Source organism: Odontomachus brunneus, unplaced genomic scaffold (assembly GCF_010583005.1).
Source record: "Odontomachus brunneus isolate Ranch 3 - 2012 unplaced genomic scaffold, Obru_v1 Obru_scaffold_063, whole genome shotgun sequence".
Taxonomy (NCBI): Eukaryota; Metazoa; Arthropoda; class Insecta; order Hymenoptera; family Formicidae; genus Odontomachus; species Odontomachus brunneus.
Window position 1 is genome coordinate 1,790,213 of NW_022639513.1, and position 8,472 is coordinate 1,798,684.

At 45.5% G+C, this 8,472-nt stretch overlaps 1 protein-coding gene across 10 annotated transcripts in view; it reads right to left on the bottom strand.

Annotated features, from left to right (window-relative positions):
• Window positions 1–8,472, bottom strand: part of LOC116846264 (retinoic acid receptor RXR) — a 73,023-nt gene that overhangs the window by 36,092 nt on the left and 28,459 nt on the right. The window contains exon 1 of one of the 10 annotated variants that reach the window (XM_032819881.1): window positions 8,171–8,415. The exons of 5 other annotated variants lie outside the window; for them this stretch is intronic. The gene's annotated coding sequence lies outside the window, so the exon portion shown is untranslated. Of the gene's footprint in view, window positions 1–1,210; window positions 6,042–7,618; window positions 8,416–8,472 lie in introns of those variants that run through there. 4 more of the 10 variants (XM_032819877.1, XM_032819879.1, XM_032819882.1 and 1 more) reach the window with 4 other exon arrangements.

The window sequence follows — 8,472 nt, forward strand, 5'->3', positions numbered from 1 at the left end:
GTTCCTGCATGGCCGTTAACTCAACTGTAGAACTCCTTGGTATTCTCCTATGCTCAGCAATAGAGAGTCTTCTACTATACATACGACGCCTCACAACTACTGCATTGCAATTTATAGACAACGTTATTATGGAAACCAGGAGGCAACCTGTCTTTATGCACACGAATCATTCCTGGTAATTTATTATTGCAAGAATAAGCAATATTTGTCAAATTATTTTTAAAAAACTTTGCCAGTCTGTTCGAAACCACACCAAAAAGCGGTATGGTAAAATATTTTTTATCATAACCAGAAGCTGTCAAATTTGTTTTAACTATCTCTGAACCTCGTCCACAATTCACAATAAGAAACCTCAGTCTACGTTTTATAATTTTAAAAATTAGGTCAAAAGGATAATTATTATTAATTAGCGTCAAAATAATAAAATCTAAATTATTCTTATGAAAAGTCGGATGACTAAGATAAAATATCCTATCCACCAAGCCAATAATTGTTCCGAATCTTGTGTTGAATAGGATAAAAAGATAAATAGTTTAGGTACCGACCAGAAAACATTGGTTTATGATACCAGTCGAAAATAATTGTGTTATTACGTATTAAAAGAGTGGTGTCTAAAAAGTCAATACTGTCATCTCCTATTTCAATTGTGAACTGCAGCCGAGGATGAAACAATTTTAGTTTTAATTATTTATTATATTTTAATCTTACCTATTTTTATTTTATTTTATGGTTTTTTTTATAGTTATGACGGCTACTTTCTAGTATTAATTTGAACTTCTTAATATTAGTCGGGTAACGGTCTTGTCAGCTATAATACTGCGAATAACATTCATGTCATTTTATTAAGGTCTTTAATTAATTCTTTTACTTGTAATGCGTTCGTTTTGTAAACCTTGAGTTTTTTTATATCACTGAAGAGGGTTCATGATTGAGCCGAAACGTTTGATTATTTATATTGAGTATTCATGTTCAATAAATATTGCTCTATTTCCTAACACAAGGAAGATTTTACTCATATGGTACATAGCACTATTAATCCTGTGCTTGAACTCGAATTAGCCTTTTTTCCTATTATTTAATTGATATCATTGTTATTGAGTTCTTATTTTCTTTCTCTTAAACGCGATTCCAGATCACGCAAGTGATCCAATTGTGATTTACAACAATCAGGAGAAAGACGAGAAACCACAGAAAGAAGAAAAATACGCACAGAGAATTTGCGTTCACGCAGAGTCTATGTTTCACGCTGCGAACAGCATTATTAATCACTGCAACTCAATCTTAGGCGATTTATTCCGATTGCAAGCTCTAATTCCGCAACAGTTATCTTCCCTCGTTTTTACCGCCGTGTTAAAACGACTCGATCGCGCGCGGCGTTCCCAGGTTAATCGCAACGAAACGCGTGAAAGCGTACACGTCCGTAAACACGTCATTGCGCGTGTATCTTTGGCCGAGTCACGTGATGCATAATCCAACGTGCGCGGATATAAAATTGGTGGCAGGTTGATGAAGGCGCGATTGCCCGTACGACGCGATGGGTGGCTTCGGTTCTTTCGGGTACAATGAGACGAGAATTCCGACGGATATACGAGAAACATCGTGTTTTAAGTGTGCCAGGCATGACGCGTGCAATTAGTCACGGGTGTAGGCAGCGCTTTAATTTTTACCGTGGCCCGGATTGCAAAATAGCCGCGGTGAGCCGCCGTCTCGTCACGTTTTATTCCGTCTTGCTCCGTCTTGCCGTGTCTCTTTCTCTGTCGTTCGTCAAATTATCTTGTCACGGGGGAGCCGACAGACGGCGCGACGCGCCCGATTGAATTGGATTTCATTTGATTTGATTGGGTGATACACAGTTGTCCCGATCGCGCGAAACCTAACTTGTTCGGATTAATGCATCCTTGTATTTAAAGTCGCGACGAGCGGCGTTGCTTGAGTAATGGCACCGTATAATTGGAATACTCGACGTGCAAACGAAACATCCGAGTAATCGAAACGAATGCAACAGCGGTTGAAAGCGCCCTTCTTTTCAACAAATACACTCGTGATATTCAAATGATGATTAATTCTCTCTCTCTCTCTCTCTCTCTCTCTCTCTCTCTCTCTCTCTCTCTCTCTTAGTTTTTCTGCTGAAACTGCACGAAATCACGAAGCGAGGGTACGCGAGAAGAGTGGCATGCGTAAACTGGCAAATATGAAAAGTCCGATGCCGCAGACGGTCATATTTTACACTTTTTGCGCGTTTAAGAGAAAGGAAAGGTCTCGCCGCCTTTTCGCGAGATCACCGCCGGTCGAAGCCACACAAGCCCGCCAGAAATTCGCACGGAGAATGGGAGGATCGTCCCGAGGGAATCCTCCTCGCTGCTATCGGGAGCAGACGAATAACGTCGACTCGGTCTGCTCGCCACAAAAAAGAAAAGTTCAGTCAAGAAATCGGCAAAAAACGCAATGTAACTTTCCTCGCCGCGCTCACCCGCTCGTTGATAATTCATTTCGATCTTTTCTCACACGAACCGTCACGTCCAGATAAATTTAAACAGTTTGACGCGACAATTTGACCTCTGCACGTACAGCTGTAAACTTTAGAGTTACGTCCACACATTAACCGATTCTGAAAATTCGACGAGCGTAATTAGAGTCAAGTTACCACGAGCTGCAGGGAATGCGATATTCAAGTAATTGAGCGACGATTAGTGTAATCAATGCGCGAGGTCGTGCCCCGTCAAGGGTTTATTATTAAAAGAACTGTTGTTCCAGACGGCAAAAAGCGCTTCGTCTTCAGCGACAAGGGGCTCTAAAAATATTTATCGTTGACTTTTATGCAGTTTCTCGTATCGTCGCGGTCTCGAAATAAACCAATGTCCTCTCTTCTCGTTCTCGTCACGACGATTCGCACGTATGCGACCACGACCTTGACCACACACGCACGCAGGAAATGCGATTGCCTCGTTTCACCATCGACACTCGCTCGTTCTCTCGGGCGGATAGATGGAGAGCGGCGAATGAGAGAGAAAGGGATGAGATGTTACGCTTATGTAATGCACGACCAATTACACGAAATGCACGTAGTTGTTGTTGCACTTGTTTGTGCGACAAGGTTGTCGGACCTGCAGAGAGATCGGAAACACCCCTTTGATCGATTGAAAAATACGAACGAGCCCACAAGTGGATTCTGCGCGTTTTCGAGCAACCCTTGCTAACTTTAGATTATCGCTTTGAGCTCTTCGTCCGACAAGCTAGTCGTACTGACAACTCCGATTACACGGTATTTGCGTTTGAGAAGGGCACGTTTCGGATTCCACAGATTGATCTTATAATTGGAGCGATTCTCGTATGTTTGTCAGCTCGATCATTCTCGACTATCCGTGTCGATCGGTCAGGTTGCGAGACACACTCGCGACAATCGCCAATGCTTTGAGGTTAAAGTTCAAGGTTAACGCCAAGACTCCGCCTGGCCCACGCTATAGCGAAAGGCAGATCGATATGTACCGGGTGCTACAAGGTTTCGCACGCGAGAGCCGATGCGAATCAAACGATACGAAATCCACGGGGTTCCGTAGTGAAATTCGCGACGTTTGGAATTCAAGCTCAAGATTAATCGCAAAGGGACAAAAAAATTACAGTGCTCCTTTAAACTGTGTATCTGTAATGTACATCATTTTCTAAGACGTGATTTTTCAAAAAGTTGCCGTATAAGAATCGAAAGCATCCTCAAATTTTCAATGGAATGATATATAATAAAATCGAAATGATCGATAAAAAACTCCCATTTTCACGTCATACCTTTAGAACTGTGACGTATTACATGCATTATCAATAGAAGCGATACATTCTCGAAGCGGCGATAGATTGACGTAATTAAAAGGTGGGGATGATCGATAACGTTATTATAAAAAAAAATATATATATATATAGATAGTGAGAGAGAGAGAGAGAGAGAGAGAGAGAGAGAGAGAAAGGGAGAGAGAGAGAGAATATATATGTATGTGTATGTGTGTGTGTGTGTGTGTGCGCGCGCGCGCGCGTGTGTGGGCGTAAGGGACACCATATATCGTTCTCCGAGAGAGAGAGAGAGAGAGAGAGGGAAAGAGGGAGGGAGAGAGAAAGAAGCAATCGATTGGCACGTTAATTCTGGTATCTTGCACGGGTCAACGACAAAAATATGCCGTCGTTATATGGAGGCGCTGTATTTTATGCATGACGCGCGATAGACACAATCTCTTTCATGCGCCGCCAATGTGATGCAGATTTGCTCGATTGAATCGCCCAGTGAATAGCGCTAAGGGATTTACGTTACTAGAATAAGTCGCTGTTGCGGTATTACACGCGTCAATGATTTCTATACATTGCGATACATTTACCATCTTTTTCTAAATAAAAAGAAAGTTTTCCTATCGGAATTGAACGTAGATGTAATTTTGACTGCAGCTACGGTTTTCCTTGCGAAAATTGTATAATATCGTGCTGCAAAAGTTTCTTTCCCAAAATTAAGTCGATAACGCGATTACCGATCGCGACAACATTCGTCAATTTTGTCATTTCACGCAAAACGGTGCGCGGTTCTGTTCGACAGATGGTTCGCGATCAGTTATCAATTACACAGCCGAGTTGGATATTTTCGTCGCGGTTGATTCCTGTGAAAACGAGACGCACACACAATCGAGTCGCGCGCATCAGTGATTATCGACGGCAATCGTTCATGTGCGAGCATATATAAAACGTAATAGCTATGTAACTCTTCTCTCTTTCTCTCTCTCTCTCTCTCTCTCTCTCTCTCTCTCTCTCTCTCTCTCTCTCTCCCTCTCTCCCACTTTCGCCGCGATCATAAATGTCACGGCATTTCGGATCAGCACATCACATTGCTGATGCCATGTGAAAATGAGGCTTAACAGGCGCCGACGATGACGGCACACGTCGTCCGATTTCAACGTGCGGTCTGACTTTATATGCACAACACGGGCTGAATGTCATCTCGGAGCATTGATTTTCCACAATGAACTCGCGTACTGCTGTCCGCGCGCGCGAGACAGTTTATTGAATTTTCAACAATCACGATGCGTACATGTCGCGGAGCTCGAAGACGCGTGAGACAGACGACACGATGAGAATATTTTATCGTGCAAATATTTTTAGATTAATATTTTTTTTAATTTAAAACAATTCTTTCAAATAAATCGTTTGATTCCATTCTTATTGGATAAAAGACTAATTAATGTTGAATTAAATGCCGCTTTGATATAAATTCGCCAATGAGAAATCCCTGGTCTGAAGAGGAACGTCTTGTCGAGAAACGTCGAGGAAAGCGCGGGCGCGAAAACGAAACGTTGAGCGGAATATAGAATTTCCGTGGCACGTGTATTCGCGCAATAGACGCCACTACGTCCCAGCTAGAGAAGTCATTGCGCTGTCGTTACACGGGTTCAAGTATAGCACGTGACGACACTCGCTAAGATCACCGACACGTTGAAGGCACGACGACTCGCTGGCGGCGATGTCTCTTGGCACGGCAAAACTGTCAGTGGCGAATCATGGCCGAGGTTTGGGCAAACTTTTAAATAAAACGATATCTCCAACCACATCTCCAACTACCGTCTGTGACTAAACAAGTGGAAGAAGATGAATATAATAAACACGCACTGGGAGTTACAGACAAATAACAACCAATGTCGTTTCATGCGCTCGTTCGCTCAATTTCTCTCTCTCTCTCTCTCTCTCTCTCTCTCTCTCTCTCTCTCTCTCTCTCTGTCGCTGCTATTTTCGCACCATTGATTGCGCGATCGTTGCGCGCTGTTAAATTTTGTTTGGAATTATTTCCAGATAACTTCCGCGTGTTTGAGAAAGGAAGAAAGAGAGAGAGAGAGAGAGAGAGAGAGTTTTTACAAGATCCGCAACGCGATCAGAAGACGAAAGAAAAGCTCGTCTCGTCTTGTCTCATTCCGTCCCGTCCCGCTTCGTCCCGCCTCGCCTTGGTTCGCCTTGCCTCGCCTTGCCTCGTCAATTCGCGCGCGCGAATCGTTCGACCCAGGCAAGGTCGCCACCGTCGTCGCCGCCGCCGCCGCCGCCGCCGCCGCCGCCGCCGCCGCCGCCGCCGCCGCCGCCGCCGCCGCCGTCGCCACCACATAGTCGCACAGCTGAAGCCGCCGTTTATCGATCTCTTGCGTCGCCGCCGAGGGCATCGGGCGGCCGCGGCCGCCGCGTCGAAGCGCAGCCTTCGCGATCGTCCGCGAAGGTCGCGAAAACGCTCCCGAAGGACGAACGCGGACGCGGCCACCGGCCCCGGGATGCACCCTTGCTCCTGGCGCTGCTGCACTCGTATCGCGTAAACACACACTGAGAGCGGTGCAGGCAAGGACGAAACCCATTGGCATAGTGCGGTGACTTGCCGTGTTATCGATCGCAAGGAACGCTTCGTGTTCCGAGTACTAGCGATCGTCATATGTCTCGTGCGGGCTTTGTACGACGTTAATCTACTGAGTGACCCGATCAAGCAAAACAAATATATTCCAGACGCGATTTTCACGTTTTTCAATCATTGTGGAGGACGTTTCGGGCTAGGTGAGAACACACGATGAGAAAAATATTCATCCTCATTCTACTTTTTTTATCGAGAAATCCAATTAATGACTTCGAGCAAGCATCGATGAACATGTGAAGAACAGAAAATATCTTGATCGATAATTCTTTTTAAGGATTCTGAACCGAAAACTACAATTTTTTTCTCGAAATTATGAATAAATAAATTTCCAACAGAAAGAGAGAGAGAGACAAAGAGAGAAAGAGATTCAGAGGTTGATCTTTTCTTACTCCTTCCAAGGTATTAACTTGGCAAAGCGAAATAGGTAAATTCTTGTATTAGACCGAGCTCGATGACGATTATTAAAAATGTCTTTCTTTTTTTCTTACATTGCATTTTTTCGTGATTTCTTGCTTCGCAAGACAGAAAGTACGGCAACGAGATGAAAAGAGAGATAAAGAAGTAAAATTCTAAAAACACAACTTGTATCCTTAAAAAATTGCGAAATGCATGTTATATAAAAAGTACATACAATGTTAAAATACGCGAAAAATACAGATGTATGTACTTTGTGGAGCAAGTCTAGATTCGAATATATACTTGTCATCAAAATTCTTCAGAGTGCAACATTGAGAAAGGGTTAACCAACTTGACGAAGCCTTCGCCTTGCAGGCGGTGCATACGCACCGTCAGCGACGAAAATAAGCAACACGACGTGAAACGTCTGAGCAGAAAAGAGAGAAGAGGAGAGCTCGCGAGATTTGGCATCGAAGAGTTCGGAGTCCGTGCGTGTCTCGGAGCTGCGATGTCTTTTGTCGCTCGTTTAACGCGGAGAGCGATATGCAATATGCCGCTCGCGTCCGTTGTCCGTTGCACCGACCAATCGACCGATCGACCGACCGACCGACCGACCGACCGACCGACCGACCGACCGACCGATCGACCAACCAACAGACAGACAGAGAGAAAAAGCAGCCCTCTCAAATTTCGAGAACGAGAACAAACGAGTGACTGCCACAGGTAAACGCCGATGGCGGTTTTTACACCATTATGCCCTTTGATGCACCACAGTCCCCCTCTTTCTCCTCCCCCCACACACACACTCACTTGACTAAACTCGAAACTATCTAAAAGCCTGAGAACGCAGCCGGCAAACGCCGTGGGATTCTTTCCTCGTGATAATCTCGCGTCGTGCCGATAGGTACGATACTCCTTTTCCGCGCGCTTTCACGTTCGCCTCGCCGCCAATGTTGTGGTTGCCATTTTCGCGACACGCGGACGCAGAAAATAATACGATCGCGCACTGGATGATGCACTTTTGCAGAGAAAGAGAAAGAGAAAGAAAGAAAGAAAGAGAGGGAGGGAGGGAGGGAGGGGGAGAGAGAAAAAGGAAAGAGAATTCGTGACGCACCAGACAAGCGCGACCAGGTCAACGGCGAGACAAGTCTCGATGAAAGAGAAGAGGAAACCTGAGGAAGAAGGAAGAAGGGAGGGAGGGAAAGAGAAGAAACGCAACCGAGAGAACAGAGAAGTAAACGAGGAAAAAGGTTTGGATGAGGAGAGAAAAGAGGATGTGTGCGTGAGTGTAGAGAGAAAGAGAGGTGAGAGTGTAAAGTAGTTGCACAGCGGAGAGAGAGCGACGATACCTCTCGCGCGTACCCGAGCGACCCGATTCACCGACTGACTGACTCAATGACTGACTGACTGACTGACTGACTCGGAGATGCACGGCGCTAAAGGCGACTGAGTGCTAGCCAGCCGGCCGGTCTGACTCGTTGCATGTGAGCGTGCAGCCACCAGACGAGAGGGGAGTCGCGGGCGGAGAGGTCGGAGGGCGCGCGGTGGCAAGGGAGGGGGGAGAGTAGAGGAGAATGCAGGAGGGGGGATACGGAGAACGCGAGGAGGAGTCGGCGAACGAAAGAGCGCACGAAGAGGAGGACGAGGAGGGACGGGGGAGGGGG